Source organism: Furipterus horrens, unplaced genomic scaffold (genome assembly GCF_987537825.1).
Source record: "Furipterus horrens unplaced genomic scaffold, mFurHor1.1.pri manual_scaffold_2, whole genome shotgun sequence".
Taxonomy (NCBI): domain Eukaryota; kingdom Metazoa; phylum Chordata; class Mammalia; order Chiroptera; family Furipteridae; genus Furipterus; species Furipterus horrens.
In genome coordinates, this window is record NW_028327172.1 from 194,758,575 (window position 1) to 194,775,809 (window position 17,235).

At 42.4% G+C, this 17,235-nt stretch overlaps 1 long non-coding RNA gene across 1 annotated transcript; it reads left to right on the forward strand.

Moving 5' to 3' along the window:
- The first annotated feature begins 3,002 nt into the window (after positions 1-3,002).
- LOC150020248 (uncharacterized) lies at positions 3,003-7,260 on the forward strand. The gene is made up of 3 exons (XR_016509330.1): positions 3,003-3,149; positions 6,502-6,597; positions 6,708-7,260. It is a non-coding gene; the product is annotated as an uncharacterized LOC150020248 (long non-coding RNA).
- Positions 7,261-17,235: the final 9,975 nt, after the last annotated feature.

The following is a 17,235-nucleotide window of genomic DNA, read 5'->3' on the forward strand; positions in this document are numbered from 1 at the left end:
CTTATAGCTGTCCCATAGGTTTCTGAGCCTCTGCTCATTTTCCTCACTTTTCGTTTCCTCTTTCTGCACTGGTTGACTGTTTGTTCCTTCCCTATGTTCCGATTTGTTGATTTGATCCCTGGTTTTCTTGCCCTCACCACTAGTTTTGTATATGTTTTCATTCATTTCATCAGGACTAGCCTTCATTCCTTCCCCATCTTGTTTAAGATCTGCTGTTAGGTCTGTAAGCATTTTTATAACCAAAGCTCTGGACTGTGCCTCAGAAAGATTTCCTATCTGCTGAGCCATTAGAGTAGATATTTACTGTCTGGTCAGCTGCGTTACCAGGATCTCTATTATGATCTGTGCCATCCTGACAGTTTTGTGTTTACCTTTGCTTCCTGGGTGAGGCTGTCACTCCTCCTACGCTATAGGGGGTGGAGTCCCGTGCACTCATCACTACCAGGCGACCCTTCTCACCACACTGTGACATTTCCTGTGGGGGTCGGGGTCCAAGATGGATTCCTGCCATTGACTCTCTGCTGAGAGACCAGGAACCTCCTCCTCCTTCCCCACCCGGTCCGGCCCTCACAGTCCAAGGCAATGGGGATCTGCCTTCGCCGGCATTGGAATTGCAAGGTGACGAGTCTGATCTGCAGCCAAGGGTGCTCCCCAGGCACTTCTCGCCTCCCCTTAAATATGGGTGTTTGTGCTTATTGCCGTCCCACCGCCGTTGCTGCAGCTGCCGCTGCCAGCACAGCTTGACCTCTCCACCCTGGCTTCACCCCTCCTACTGATCCAGATGAGCACTACTTCTTTATAACTTCATATGTTGGACTTCCATTTATTTTCTGGAACTTCTGGTTATTTCTGGTTTTGCAGTACTGTAGTTGTATTCCTTCTTAGTTGTGGAGGGAGACGGAATGTGTCACTCTAGGCCTCCATCTTGGCTGGAAGTCTCCTGGTGAGAATTTATTACGAGCAGCCACCTCCTACTATTCTACATGGATTATTTTATTTAATTCTCACATAAAACCTGGGGAGCAGATTTTCTCCCTTTTTTAATCGAGAGGAAATTGAAGCAAAGCAAGATTATGTGACTAGTCCACATCTGTATAGCTAGTGAGTGGTAAAGCCAGGATTTGAACCCCTAAGTCCAGGTTCTTAACCTTTTTACAGAAAGGATCTGCTCTATTTGGGGAGCATCAAGTGGTTTGATAGAATTAGAGCCTACCTTGCTTCTTGAAGGCATGGTAGGCGATTTTTGGAATTTTATTTGGGGAGTGATACGTTTCTTAATGACAGATGTGGTCAGAATTTGCAACTGGGTTTTATTTTAGGAGTGAAAAGTGGGAGAGTGTGTAGATGGGATTTCAGTGTTTTTTTTTTGTCTTTTTGTTTTGTTTTGTCTTTTTAAAGACCTTTGCTTATATTATTTGTATGGAAGAAACATTTTTTTCCTGGATTTCCCTTCTAGGCATGTGTATATGTGAAAGGTAGCTTGCAAATGGTTTGGACAGTGGGGAGGGGCATGCTGAGGGCATAGTTAGGAAACCACTGCCATCCTGGTTAAGAGATATTGATGACATTGCTGTTGTTGATGATGATAGTCACTATTTAACTGAGCACTTACTATGCACCACCTTATTCTGGTGGTTCCTGAGGTGTCATCCAAGTATGGAGATGTCTAGGAAAAAATAGAAATATAGGCATTTGAAAGCTTGGAAGCTGACAGATGACTGGGGCCAAGGGGATGAATGTGTGAGGATGGGGTCCTGAGAATGAAAGGCCTTTGAAAGCAGAGGTAGGGAATGAAGACCTTGCCCCTGGGCTCTGTGCTTTATCTGCTGGGCAGTGCAGACAAACCCCTCTGCTGGCCTCTCATGTGAGAGTGAAGTAAAGAACCCATTTTCCCAGATGACGTCACAAGATTTTTTGTGATCACCAGTGAGGTGCTGCATATAAACCTGCTTTAAGAAGTCCCAAGTTCTTTACAGTAAGCTGTAAGAAAGAGCAGTGGAAGGTCTGAGCCTGGCAAGGGGGCTAAGGATGGTGGGGAAAGGAGCTGTAGGCGTTTTCAGTGGAACAAGGGGGAAGTTACTGAGATGTACCTCTGGATCTGGTTGGAGACCCTGAATCTTTCTCCTAAGAAAGATTCAAAAGGTAGGGCAAGAGAGAGAAACAGGAAGGGAAAAACTCTGCGGAATGTACATGAGGAGGCTGGTTTGCATGGAGAATCCTGGTGTGGGTCCGTAAGTCAGGAATTCCTGCCCCCTCTGATCCTAATACATTCTTTGACCTTTAGCACATGGCCTCCACTCTGGACCACAGTCTTCTCTGTGAAAACGGTGTAGTTGGTTGACATAGACGAACTCACAGCCCAAGCTGGGAATGACAAGTACTGCTCCATCTTATCCCAGGTCCGGAGCTTTGTGGAATGTCGCGTTGGGAAGGGTGGTGGGGCCAACGGAGCAGATTTCAGGGTGGATGGATGCAATCTGCTGGTGGTGCGTGGTGGGGAGGCACTGAGCCCAGGCCTGGCCCTTGTCTCCCCTGACCCTGACCTGGTAAAACAGGAGACCCACACTCCAGGAAGCCTCAAAGGGTCTAAAAAAAGGCCTCTCTGGAATTCTGGAGACAAGGTCATTGTTCGTGAGATGGCAGCCATGTGGCCTTGCCTCGCCTCTTCGGGGCTGACCTGGGCCATTGGGATAAGTTGGCTTCGTTAGGAGGCAGAGAGAGAATGTGCTGGGAGTGGCCAGATTCTTCTGAAAGGTGACTCCTGGCATCTGGGCCCAGGAAGGGTTTTGCACAGGAAAGGGGATTCACAACAGGGCATGCTTGAGAGGCTTTCAGCCCTCCCCAAGGCGAGTAACAGGAGACGGAACCTATAAGTTACTTTAGCTATATATAGTGTGTCACCTGCAAATGCTGCCATGGGCAGCAGCATTTGTGTTTTTGACCTCACAGTGTGGGCCTCGTGTGGAGGGTGGGGTGGGGGAAGGGATGCTGCTGGGGTCCGACCCAAGTGGGGAAGCACTGGCTTTGAAGACTGAGTTTCCTCCTTTTTATGCTTGGGGTGTAACCGGAGACCAGTGTCAACAAAGACTCTGGCTTAGGAACACTTCTGTTTGCAGCTCTCCTTGGGGCGTGACTTGCTTTCTTCAGAGGTCAGTGAATTTTAAATTGTGTAATTTCAGGTTCTGCTGAACAAGGGGAGGGGAGACTTTGGAGGGAGTTGGTGGGAGAGGGGCGGATGTGTCACTCAGGCCTCTAGAGACTGTTGCTGTCTCTCCGTAAAACCAGACCTGGTTCCATGGAATTCTCCCATGTCACAGAGATCAGGAAATGTAGGTAGATTTGAGCAATAATGTCTGAATTTGCTATAGCAATGGACCCCTGTGAAGTCTCTGAAATAAGGTAATATCCTAAATTCAAAAACAATAGCAATAACAAGGAGCAAAAACAATAACTCCAATTATTTATATGCTTGATTACACTTCTGTTATAACTATTTTTTTGTAACCTATGTGCTGTGGAGAAGTATAGCAAACTGGAAGCTTCTAAGGGTCTGAATCAGTTTTTTAATCCTCACCTAAGGACATTTTTTTAAAAATTGATTTTTAGAGAGAGGGGAAAGGAGAAGGGAGGGGGGAGAGAGAGAGAGAGAGAGAGAGAGAGAGAGAGAGAGAGAGAGAGAGAGAGAAGCATTGTGAGAGAGAAACTCCGATTGGTTACCAGGTGACTTCTTGTATGTTCCCCAGCTGGGAATTGAACCCCATAACCTGAGTATGTGCCCTGACTGGGAATCAAACACATAACCTTTCATTGTCCAAGACAATGCTCCAACCGACTGAGCCACACCAGCCAGGGCAAGGTCTGAATCACTTTTGCTCTACACTTCCCCTTCTATACTCTAAGTTTAGCAAAGGACCTAATATTTACACATGCACTCAACAAAAATCTTTTGAGCAATTAATTATTTAATGATTCCAGCCACTGTTGTAAAGTCTGGAGATGGAGAAATTAAATGAGCTCTTGCTCTCTCAGAACTTATAATCTACTGGGTTGGGGCAGAAAAAAAATTAATAGGTTGTATAATATATCAAGTGGGGAGACATATAACGAAGAAAAATAAAGGGCACAGGTGATAGAGAGGGGCCACTGTTGCTGGGGAAGTGGAGTTTGGAGCAGAAGGGAGGCAGGGGCCCAGAGGCTAATTTCATCCCAGAAGCATGTCCAGGGCAGGCGCAGGGAAATTGGTGGGAGGCCAGTCAGAAGGAGGCTGAGTCTGAGCAGAACTTGTGGGACATTCTGGGTCACTGCAAGCACTTTGAATTTGAATGGGAAGCTTGTGGAGGGTTTTCAGCTAAAGTGAAACAGGATCATTTTGGTTGCTGTTTTGAAAATCAGTTGAAGAGGGCAAAGATGGAAACATGGAAACAGAATAAGATAATCTAATCAAGAGACAATAGTGGATTGAACTAAGGATTTACTAGATTCTAAATATTTTGAAGGAATAGCTGGCAAGATTTCCTGGTGAATGGAATGTGAATTTGGAATGAAAGCAGATCAGATGAGTCAGGGTCTTGGGCCCGAGTCTCTGGAGAAATAAAACTGTTGTTTACTAAGCGGGGGAAAGCTGATGGAGAAACAGGCTTGGAGATAGGGGATCATAATTTGGATTGGGAATTGTTAAGCCCCAGATAGACAACTATTGGAGAGGTCCATAGACTGTTAGACATAATAGTCCAAAGTTCAGAAGAGAGAATGGGGCTACAGGTATAAATTCAGGAGTGGAACGCACATAAAAAAAATAAAGCTACAGATGGGATGAGGTCACCTAGGAAGAGGGTATATAGGTGGAGAGCAAAAGCAATCCATGACTGAGCCTTGGAGACTCCAATGTGAATGTTGAGAGAATATGAGAAGAACCAGTCAAGGTGATGAGGAGGAACCAGTGAGAGGAAGAGACAGTGCGGTCCCAGGGTGCAAGGAAAGAAGCTGTTTAAAGACATGAGTGTCTAACTGGGCCAGATGCTGCTGATAGATCGGGTATGAAGAGGACGTAAAATTAGCCATTGGATTTGGAACATGGAGGTCACTGGTGTTTCACAAAAGTGGTTTTAGTGGAATTGGGGAGATAAAAGGCCATTTGAAAATAGAATGGAAAAAAATAAGTGGAGATAGTGAACATGTAAATGAATCTTTCAAGAAATTTTATTGTTAAGGGAAGCAAAACAGATTGAGACAGTTGCTGGCAGGAGACCTGTCAGCGTCTAATGTGGCCCCATAGCATCCTGGGAGCTGCTCTTCAAACAGCAGGTCATTCTCCTCAGAAGAAAGCAGTTCCAGAAAAACCCTAGAAGGCCATCCTATGGCTGTGCTATTGGGACCTTCCCAGGACTCTACACAGCATGCGTATCTGTCCCAGATATCTCTAGCGTCATCGGATCTGCCATTTCATAGGTGCTAAGGATCTACTGCAGAACCCCCTCAAAATTATGAATGTCTTAAATGACCTAATCCATAGGTTTGAGCAGCATTCCCTTTCACAGTTATGTTTCTTCAAAGCCCATCAGGGCAGGGTTTGCCCTGACGGTGTGGCTCACGCAAAACAAAATGTTGCCAGTTTGATTCCTGGGCGGGGCACATGCCTGTGTTGCGGGCCCGGTCCCCATTTGGGGTGTATGCAAGAGCCAACTGATTGGTGTTGCCTTCTCACATCCACGTTTCTCTGCCTCTGTTTCTCCCTCCTTTCTCCTCTTTCTAAAAATAAATAAATAAGAGTTTAAAAAAACAAAACCCAGCGGGGCTCAACAAGTGTTGGACTTTTTTCTTTGCAGGAGTAAGCATAAGGTAGAATAACTTGTTCTTTACCTTACAGGGATTGTCCTGACATGCCTTGGATCACTAAACTCCTTGGCATATCACTAGGGTGGGAGGCACAGCAGAATCTTTTTCAGGGGACCCAGGTTTTGGGGCTGAGCACTGGCTCAGATCTGGAAATTGCGGGCCCATCAGCCTTCTCCTTGATAGCTCTTGATTTTTTTGTTCTTGTTATACAAGTCACACAATATCCTTACTGGCTGCTCATCTGATTCAGTCCTGGGACCACCACAGACTACTAGCCATCATAGAAACCTCTGTGGTTGGAGGCACTCTGCTTGTGGTTCTGGCTGTGTTGCCTGTTGTGGCTTATGTCCCCTTGGCCTGTGATGGTTAAGCATCAACATCTGGACCTTGCTGTACTAGAACCCCATTACCATTCCCACTGAGACGAGGGAGCCCAGTGATATGGCGGAGTCACCCGCTCTCACTCTGATCTACAGTGGACAGTCACCACTAAGCTTCTCAAAGTTGTTGTTGCCTCTCACTGATGTGTCCCTTGTTGCCTAGTGAAAGGAATGTCCTCCGAACCCTCCTGGGGATTTTAAGTCTCACATGAGAAATTTGTTCTAACATTCCTGTCTCCATGAGCATTCTGACCCCTTTCCTCAATATTCTGCCACGGTACTGCAGCAGCGCCCCTGTAATTTACTGGAAGGCATCATGGTGCCCAAGCTTCAAGGAGTCATTCAGAAACACACTACTGCTAACTCTGAGGAGGGTTCCCAGGTGAGTAATCCCTCCCTCACCTTTGTACCTTGCTCCCCTCTTTCCATTCCCTTTTACCATCCTTAAAATCACTCTCACACATTTTCCTTTTTCATGCTGATATATCTTAGCCAAGTCTTGTGGTTCGTTCTGAGGACGGTTTCTTCTGGATCAAGCACCGTATTGCTCCACTTGGACTACCTTGAGACCTAAACCCAGTTTGGTCCAGAAGCAATGAATAGATGTAGAAGTAGATCTTGAAGAGAGCAAGATAATTTTATCATAGTCACTGTCAAGAATCTTGTTTCATCCAGATGTGGAGAAGAAAACAGAAGACATATTCTGGTTAATATCTGTCAACTGATGGAATATTTTAGATGAAGTAAGAGAAGCCCAAAGAATGTATCCTCAGGCTCCAGGCTTCTCAGGATCGGGAAGAAGTTGATTGTGGCAAAGTATGGGTGATATTGATATTATTATATCTTTGGGAATTCTTATGTTTTAGATTTGTCTGTTATAAATATCATATGCAATTTAATGTAATTCAGCAGGACAATCAGTCTTTCAATCTGGGGATTTAAATATTTACACCTAATCTAATTTATGATATTTTGGGGTTGAAATCTACCATCTTAGCTTTTCAATTTGTAACTGTTTATTCTGCATTTCATTTCTTTCTTTCATTTGCATATCAAGGGTTTTAAAAAGTTATTCTGCTCCTGTAAATTCTTGTACTGGTTACACTAATTATTGCAATATGTGTACTTGTCTTATATAAAATACAGTATTAATTGGTTCTTTCCCCTCTTCCTGGACAGTACATGCACCTAAAAACACATAACTCTATTTCACTTACAATGTATTATAATTTTCAATGTAATTCTCCACAAGACATTATTTTTATTGCTTTATATAATCAATATTTATTTATATTTATCATTCCTCCTTGCATGTCTGGTCTTCTACCTGGAATGACTTCCTTTTGCCTGAAGACCATAATATATTAGCTCAGATTTATTAAAGATGAATGCTCCCTACTTTGTTTGTCTGAAATTTTCATATATATATTGAGAGTTGGCGGTTATTTTCTTTCAGCATTTTGAAGCTATTTTTCCATCATATTTTGGCTTCCAGTATTGCTGTTGAGAAATTAGCTGTCAGTCTAATGATTGCTCCTTTGATGCTAATCAGTGTATTTTCCTCTGGCTGCCTTTAAAATATTTTCTGTTTTTATGGTCTTTAACAGATTTAATATAAGTACCTAAGTTTTCCTTTATTTAACCAGTTTTGGGTTTCTTTTTCTTTTAAGACAAATATTTATTCTCCTGACATTTTTTTCACTTACATGTTTATATTTTTAAATATAGGCTTTATGCGGAGACCTAAGAGATGTCATGATAATAAAATCCATGTTGTTCATAATTGTCTATTTCCCCTATAAATTCAGGCCTGGAAGTGACCTCAAGGAACAATCTCTGGCATCCCCCTCCTCCAGGCAGGCCAGCAGGCAACTAGCTGAGACCAACTGTTGTTTTTTCTGTTTATATTGGAGCTTTTTGAGGGCGAAAGCTGTGAACTCTTTCTTACTGAGCTCATGGACTCTCCCCTGAGTTTTGAATCCATTGCCTGGGTGAAGAGGTCTTAGATAGGGCTGAGTTCAGAGCAAGGCTGCTCATGGTGTTTTCTTCCCTGGTAGGTCCCTTGCTAAACTCTTGTCAATCTTACCCTGTATTTGCAGTGCAGCCACTCCTTGTTAACATATGCTTAACTTGGGTTCCACCATCACCTTTACAGATCTCTTTGTGCACATCTCTGATAGGACCAGCTCTCATATTGACCACGGCCATTAGTTTTTCTTTCCTTAAGGTAGGGGTATCCTAAAGGAGAATCAATAGATGCATGACAGGTTGGGCAGGAAAAGGATGGACACAGTTCAGAAATCACTGATAAGAGCCAGGCCATAGCCTAAAGTGTGTGAATTGAGGATCTTGCCTTTGTGAGAGGTGAATTAATTTTTCTGTATTCTTCATGTATTAGTTAGCTTTTGCTGTGTAACAAACCACTCCAAAAGCATATTGACTTATATTAACAAAATAATTTTTTCTCTTTATTCTGTGGGTAGCCTGGGGAAATTATGTGGTCTGACTGGCTTGGCTAAGGATTGGTGCTCTAGGATGCCCTCATATTCATGTTTGCTGGTTGTCAGCTAGGACAATGGGAACACATAGTCACATGTTTCTCATCTTCCAACAGGCTAGCCCGGGCTTGTTCCCATGATAGGGGTTGCAAAGTTCCCAAGAGCAGGAAAGGAGAGCAGGCAAGTCCCAATGTGCAAGTGCTTTCAAGTTTCTGTTTATGTTATGATTGCTATTGTCCCATTAGCAAAAACAAGTCACAAGGCCAGCCTAGAGGGCATATAAAAAATTATAGAGATAAGTTTTGGGTTTCTTGAATCTGTCAATTTATATATTTAATTTTCTTCAGAAAAATTTCAGCTATTAACTCCATCAACTTGCAATTCAGTTCCATTTTCTCTGTCCTCACCTTTGGGCACTTCAATTAAAAACACATTAAGTCATTTTATGGATCTTCTATGTCAGTACCATGGTCTGAAAAAAGGTAAATACAAAAACTGAGAGTAAGCATTTTTTTTTTATCTTCCTTTTTTATTTAGCCATGTTGATAATAAGAATTATACTAGGAAAAACAAAAATAATACAAAATATATTTTCTCTTCAAGAAAATGACACACTAGTTATATATTCATAATAATATTCATAAAGTATAATAAGATTAATAGATATTATAGATGCATTAACTTATAGCATAACAGTTATAAATAATATCATATCCAAAACAAAATTATATCTCAAACTCTCCAAAAGAATGTTCATAGAAGAAAATGCAAACAAGTATTTTTTTTTTTGAGAGAATCTAATAAAGGGATGATATATTAAGAATAGTTCTCTTCACTAACCATCAGAGAGAAGCAAATTAAAACCACAATAAGATACCACCTCACACTGGTCAAAATGGCCATTATCAATAAATCAATAGACAAGTGCTGGCGAGGATGCAGAGAAAAGGGAGCCCTAGTGCACTGTTGGTGGGAATGCAGACTGGTGCAGCCACTGTGGAAAACAATATGGAATTTCCTTAAAAAACTAAAAATGGAACTGCCTTTTGAACTAGTGATTCCACTGCTGAGATGAGAGTAAGCATTTTAAAGTCTTATAGCAATTGGCAGAGTAATTTTATGTGTTACAAAGCTAATAAAATTTTGGCCTTATATTCAGTATGCCTTTTTTTTTTTATTTCATTGTTCCAATTTATTTAAAATTTATTTTACAAAAGTATCAGTTTGTGACATTTAAATATTAAAAATTCATTAAGGAAGTGCTTTTCTATGTCTTGTATGCTTCATGCTGGATGTTTTCTTCCACATGACAAATCTCTCCTTAGTTGTGTCCATTCATATGTGTATTCAACATATGGTTATATTATTATTATTATTATTATTATTTATTATTATTTTCTTCTAGTATTTTCATTGGCTTTAAAAAAATAGTTTTCACTCCCCTGTCAAAAATTTCAAGGTTGATTTTCATTTCTTTTAACAAACTTAGTATGGTTTTTTAAAAGTCAGTATTTAAAAACTAATATCTGAGAGTCTGTACTCTAAGGCTGAGTTTTTCTTGATTTTTATTCATATGGTCTTGTCTCCTTGCTCTATGTGTATATGTGTGTGTTCAGATATTTGCAATATGAGGGAAAGGGGATTGAATTCTTCCCTTTTCTCTGTGGTGTCTTCTATACCTTTGGATTCCATCCCCAGAATTTTTGATTCAGCAGGTTTGTGGTGGGGCCTACGACTTTGCATTTTTAACACATTCCCAGGGCGAAACCAATGTGGTTGGACCAGGGACCAAATTTTGAGGACTTGTGCTTTGGAATACTCTTGTCTCTGGTAAATAAAGCATTATAATGCTAAAGATTCAAGAGTAGTAATATTTAAGCAAAAATATGTAGTAAAATAAAATCCAATGCTTTGCTATGATATGCAAGGCCTGGCATGATGTAGCCCTGGTCTATCTCATTCACTTGATCTCACATTGTGTTTCTTATTTTTACATTGGCCTTCATTCTGTTCCTCAAAGACACCAAGTCCATTTCTGTTTCAAGGCTGCACCTGCTGTTCCCTCTGCCTAGGGCTCTTCTCTCTCAGATTATGGCTCTCTCTGTTTCATCCCTGAAGGCCCAGCTCCAACTGTCACCTTTCCAGAGAGATGTCCTCTACCTAAAGAAGCCATTCTCTATCTCAGTTCCCACTTTTCCAATTCATTCTTTTTGTGTGGCTTATCATGATCTGAAGTCACCTTTGCATTTGCCTGTTGGAAAATTCCAATCTAGCAGATACCTTGCCTTTTAGTTTCTTTGCCTGGATCTCCAGTCTGGAACGGAACTTGGTATGTAGTTGGTTGGGAGCATTGATATTTGACATGGGCATCTTACTTTATAACCTAGTTTCTGCAGGGAAATGAACACTGAAAAGGAACCATGGAATATGCCCTTCCCCACCCACCTTCCCACATGTTACAGCTGCCAGAATTTTGCCCAGCTCGTAAAGGGAAGGAAAGGGCTTTGTATTTTCCCTGCCTCTGCATTGTCTTCTATACCCGTGGTTGCCTCATAGGAAGACAAGATGGTGACTTAGGCAATACTTTTTCACTCTCAGGGATTCCAGAGAGTTGCTAAATGGGGCAATTTTTCATGCATCCAGAACACGCCTAAATTGTATAAGTGATTCTCTTCAGGGAGGCTAGCATCTGCCAGGTTGTTCTCAGCAACAGTGAGGGAAGAAGAGCTGCTTTCTACCTCTTTTGTATGCCAGGTGGGCTTTGTCCATAGTTCTTCCCCCAGATACCTCCAGCTGTGTGGGATCTCAGGTTAGGAGTGGACATGATCCATCTCATTGGTGAGATGGGCCACTAAAGTGAACACAGGAGCAAACCTGCTTACTCAGGTATTTTAAAGTTGCACTTGTTCTTCTCCCAATGGTCTGCTTATTAAAAATTGAGTGCCTGTGCCAATGCTGGATGTAGACAAGACCTGGACATTCTCTCTACAGACAGTTGCTGGTCGTCTGAGCTGACGCACCCCCATATCCTCACCTCCTCATGGCTCTGCCCCTGGCATCTGGTCTTGGGAGGCTGGCATTCTTGCAGCAATCTCAGTCTGCTGCCATGAGCTGTGGGCAACAACAACAGGGATTTTTCTAGGAAATTCAGTAGAAAGAGTCATGGTATAGCCACTGGATCTTACTACTGTTTACATGAAGTTTGGGGAGAGTTTTTCCCAAAAAAGGAGATTTGGGGTCCCCACAGCACTCGGATCGGAAATATTTACACAGATATGTATCATATGTTATCTGTTCTTTTTTTTTTTTAGATAGGCATGCAGAACATTCTAACTACCCTCGCTTCTTTCACATCTGTCCTTTATCCATGTGAAAGCCAGCTAGAGACACTGGTACTTGATTAGTGACTTTGGCATTGCTTGCACACCTGTTGTGCCAGGAATGAATTGAAGATGAATTTGACAAAAAGCAGAGATTGTGGGTGGGAGGCTTTGGCAGTTCCCAGAGGAGCCGCCTCAAGGGTTTTGTTAGGCTGGCCCACCCTCCTCCAGAGCTTTCCTGTGTTTGTGTGGGAGTTTAGTTCACAACAGCTTGTTAAGTACCTACTCTATACCAGGCACTCTTCCCAATTAGGTGCTAGTAAAGGCTAATAAAATTCTCTTCTTCCCTTCAAGGAGGTCAGAATATTATTGGGAGAGGGACCTGTGGTGGGGTCTTCAAGATGGCTATACATTATTTTTACTTCTTCCTTTGAATTTGGGCTTGTCCTGCTACTAGCTTTGATCAGTAGTATGTGGTGGAAGCAATGTTGTGTAACTTTCGAGATTGGGCCTTAGGAGATCTGTAGTTTTGGCTTTTGTCACTCTTACACTACCTCTTATTGGAAGCTAGACACTATGTAAGGAGCCTGACCACCCTAAGACCACCATGCTGTGAAGAAAGCCCAAGCTAGAAACGTAGAGTATGAGTGTAAGAGGGGCACTGTAGCAGTACATGTGAATAAAATCTTCATGGGCCTTCTCTTTGGCTGACTGGCCACATGAATGAGCTAACTGAATAACCTCAGCTGATGCCACACTGAGCAGAACTGCCAAGTCAAGCCTTGCCTAAATTCTTGACCCATAGAATTGTTAGCAAGTAAAATGGCTGTTAAGGAAAACATACATATAAATTCTGTCCAGAAGGTATCCAGGCATGTGACATAAAAAATAGAGACATTCATTAAAGAAGATACAAGATACAAGAGACGTTGTGCACAGGACAATGATGCCTCAGTCCCCTTCAAAGTAGGCACCTTGGGACCTCACACAGTTCTCCCAATTGCTGCCAGCTGCCCTGTATTTTCCTGAATCTCATCGATGGTCTGAAATTTCTTTCTCTTCAAAGGTGATTTTAGTTTTGGGAAAAGCCAGAACTCACAGGGCACCGAATCTGGGCTATAGTAGGACTGAGTTATCTGGGTGATTTGATGTTTCACCAAAAAACTCTGCATGAGATGTGGTGCATTATTGGGTCCCTTGTCATGATGAAGCTGCCAATTGCCAGTTCCCCATAGCTGTGGCCTTCTGAATCATCCAAAAAGTTTCTGTGGAGGAATGTTCAAGCTTAATGCAAAGTTTGATGCAGATCCATTGCTCTACTCAATCATTTTGAATGTGATGGCCACACAATACACAGGCTCACTCAATGGCGTCTACCGTCCCCACTGATGAGTACAGTGAAGTCATCATTGTTCACACATGTGCATTCCAGTCCACTCTCCTTGGCTCCTAGGATACTCTGATGTCATGCAAACTGTTCTTATTATATTAATAATGGTTGGACTGTTTCCAGACAGACCTCACATATTATTTTAAAAATTAAAAAATATATATATATGCTTATTGATTTTAGTAAGAGAGGAAGGGAAAGAGAGAAAGAGAAAAACATCGATGTGAGAGAGACACATTGATTGGTTGCCTTCCATAAGCACCCTGCCTGGGGACCAAACTCATAACCTAGGTATGTGCCCCAACAGGGAATTGAATCCCCAACCTTTTGGTGTATGGGCTGACATTCCAAACAATGGAGCCACACTGGTCAGGGCTAGCAGTGAATTCTTAGTACTAGGCGAGGCCTATGAACTTATTTTTGAAGAATCCAAGGAAAGAGGGAAGTGTGGGGGTCATGTGCTACTTCACAGCTGGTCATAGGGGTGGAGAGGTCAGAACGCCCAGAGAGAGGATGGGTGTGGTGGCCATCGAGAGAGGAACGCTGGCCGCATCCTTGACCCTGCAAAGGAGAAGAGCAGAATCTGGGAAGCCAGCCTGTTCTAAGAACATCTCTCAGGCTGAGGCACAGATAGACTCATGGGCTTTGCACACAATCTGCCTCTTTCTTTTTCTTCTCTCCATTGCCTTTCAGGTGATTAGTATCAAAATATTAAAACCATCTGTTAGGTTAGCAAAGAAAAGAGCATTCCACATAAATTTGGAAATGCTCACTGATCATGACTGTTGATTTCTGAAGCATTTCCTCATGGGAAAATAGAAAAACCATGAAATAGCTTGTCTTAAACATACCACACCCACTTTCTCTCTGTCCCCTGCTCTGTCTACCAAGAGCAGTAAAGCAAATTTAGTAGTCTTAATTTGTGGGCACACTTGCCACATCCTCACTCCAGTAGATTTTATGCAAGGAGGAAGGAGACAGAGTGTATAATAGGAAAGTTTGGCTTAAGTCTAGTAGAAAGTAGGGGGTCTGGCTCTCAGACTTGGTTGGGCAACACTTGCTTTATGTGATATGGGCAAATGCTGAAATCCTTCCGATTCAAATGTCCTCCTCTATAATATGAGGGTGCTGGATGAAGACTAATTCCATCACAAATAATAAAAAAGCCATAACTAATGTTTACTAAGCATGCACTGAAAGCCTGACCCTGGGCTAACTACTTTGTGCACTTCATTTATTTAATCTTCGCAATAACTTAAACTCAGTGAAGCTCCCTGAAGCCTTTCCTGATCATCCTATCTACCGCTCCCTGTATCAGTTATCTATTGCAGTGTGATAAATTGCTTCAAATCGTACTAGCTAAAACAACAATTATAGTTGACAGTCTCAGTTTCTGTGGGTCAGGAATTCCAGAGCATCTTGGCTGACTGAGTGTAGCTCACGGTCTTTTATGAATGTGCTGGCGCTGCAGTCATCACTTTCAACCTGGCAGGTCAGCATTGGCTACTGGCAAGGCTGGTGCTAGCTGTTGACAAAAGATTTCTTCCATTACCACCTCACCGTGGTACTGTCCACGAGATAGCTGGCTTCCCCCAGAGTGAGTGATCCAAGACAGAGTGAGGTGGAAGCTGCAGTGTCTTTTATGACCTATTGTTGGACGTGATGCACCATCATTTTCACAACATCCTACTGGTTAACCTGGTCAGCTGTAATCAGTGTGGTGAGGACTAGATAAGGCAAGGAATACTAGGGGGCAGGGATTGTCAGTTACTGTCTTTGAGGCTAGCTCAGAGCCAGCCTCAGCAGCCAAATTCTGTAGTCTGTCCTTTCACATATTTTCTCTAAATTTCTATTATATTACTGTGTTTTACTTTTAATAGCACTCATCTAAAATTATCTTCATTTGCCTGAGACCCATATCCTCCCCACGAGAATGTAAATTTCCTGAGAACAAGGATTTCTTCTTTTTTTTTTTTTATTGCTGTATCCTCAGTGCCTAGAACAACAATACCAAATGCACAATTGATGGTCAATATTGAGCATGTGCTAGGTACTATTATTTTGCCAGTTTCATATACAGAAACAGCAGTTCAGAAGTGAAATAATTTGCCCTAAGTCACATAGTAAGTATTGTGCCCAGGGTACCACCTTATTCATAAGGACTGATATCAACAGTCCACACAGCAACATTCAGTGACTCCCGTGCTGCCATTACAGAAGGGGAGAGCAGGACAGCGTGCAGGAGAAGGGCTGGGAGAATTCCAGGGTCACTGGGAAATATGAGGACTGAGTATGAAAGGGTCTCGATAAATGGATGTGTGTATATCATTGAGATGGGGGAGAGTGAGGGAGAGCGGGGGAGAAGGAGAGAGAGAGAAATGCATGCATGTGTATTGTAGCTGAATCATTAAAGGGGCGACAATGTACTCCGACCAGCTGTTATGACACAGACCTGGAGATAATATTTTGACCTCACTGTTATTTGCCTCAAAATTCTTTGAAAAATTTATCCCCAAGGAACAGCCTTATTAATATGATGAAGTAAATTTTTCTTTAAAATTCCCACAAGCAATTTAAGTCATTATTGGACTAAGAAGCACATTGCCAAATTACACATGGGTTGCTAACTTGATTATGTTTCTGGGAATTATCCACTCTCTGGATTATTTGCCAGAAAAAGAAGAGTACTGTCTGTTGGCCACCCACTCTTCACTCTCCTTCCCAGCTTCCTGATGGGGGGCCCTGGTATTCATCATACAATGTAGTCCTCTTAGAACAATGCCTTACCCACCCCCTCTCTTGGCCTGGGGGATGGAAATTTGGGGGAATAGAGGAAGATGGTTATAAAAGGCTCTCACTGTCCTCCCTCTGATGCATTCTGGGTGCTGAGTTTGGGGGAAAAGGGTGTTGTTTGTGTGGAACGGTTTTGGATTTTTGAGTGAGACCAGGGTGAGATCCAAAAGAAAGGCTACAGAAATTGGCTACTGAGGCTGGCTCTGATCTAGCCTTGAAGCAAAGGCAGTGGTTGTCCCTGAGTTTTTTCAAGACCCAGCCCAGTTCACCAGAGTAGGAAAGCACAGAGAGATTCTACAACAGGAGGTCTACTCAAGAAAAATGAAAGGGTGTGCATTGAAGGTATCCTCAGGTACCTGTGGGGAGATGTGGTTAGTTGGACTCAAACCAGACCTGGTTGAAAGACTAAAATAAAATTTCCTCTCCAGTTAGTGAGTTTCTAAACAGTATCTAGACAAACACTGAATAACCACATGTCAGGAGAATGGCATTCTCCCCCTGCTTACCAGTTAGGCTGAAGGTTATTCACTTAGGGCCCCACATTTCCTTTTCTGTGTCTGCCTTATGAGGGGGACATGTCCAGTGGTTAGAAGCACGGGCCTTAGTGTTTGCTCCAGCTTATGCCCTGGCCTCTGACACTTACTATGGGATCTTAGGCAAGTTACTTAAATTCTCTCAAATGTAAAGTGGGGATAGTAATTGGTATTATTTCATAGAGTAGTTGTGCAAATGAAATTGAGCTTATATATGTAAAGCTCTTAGAACAGTATGTTGCATTTGATAATTCATTTAAAAAGACATATATGGAACAATGTACAATGAGTATATTGCTATGTGCCAAGTGCAGGAGAATGGTGAAGAAGACCTTGTTCTGGCCCCAATGAAACTTATACCCAGTATATTTGGGGTGAGAGGCAGAATAATGCCCCCACCCCCAAAGATGTTCATTTTCTAATTCCTGAAACTGGTGAATTTGTTCTGTTACATGGCAAGGGGGAATTAAGGTTGAAGATGGAATT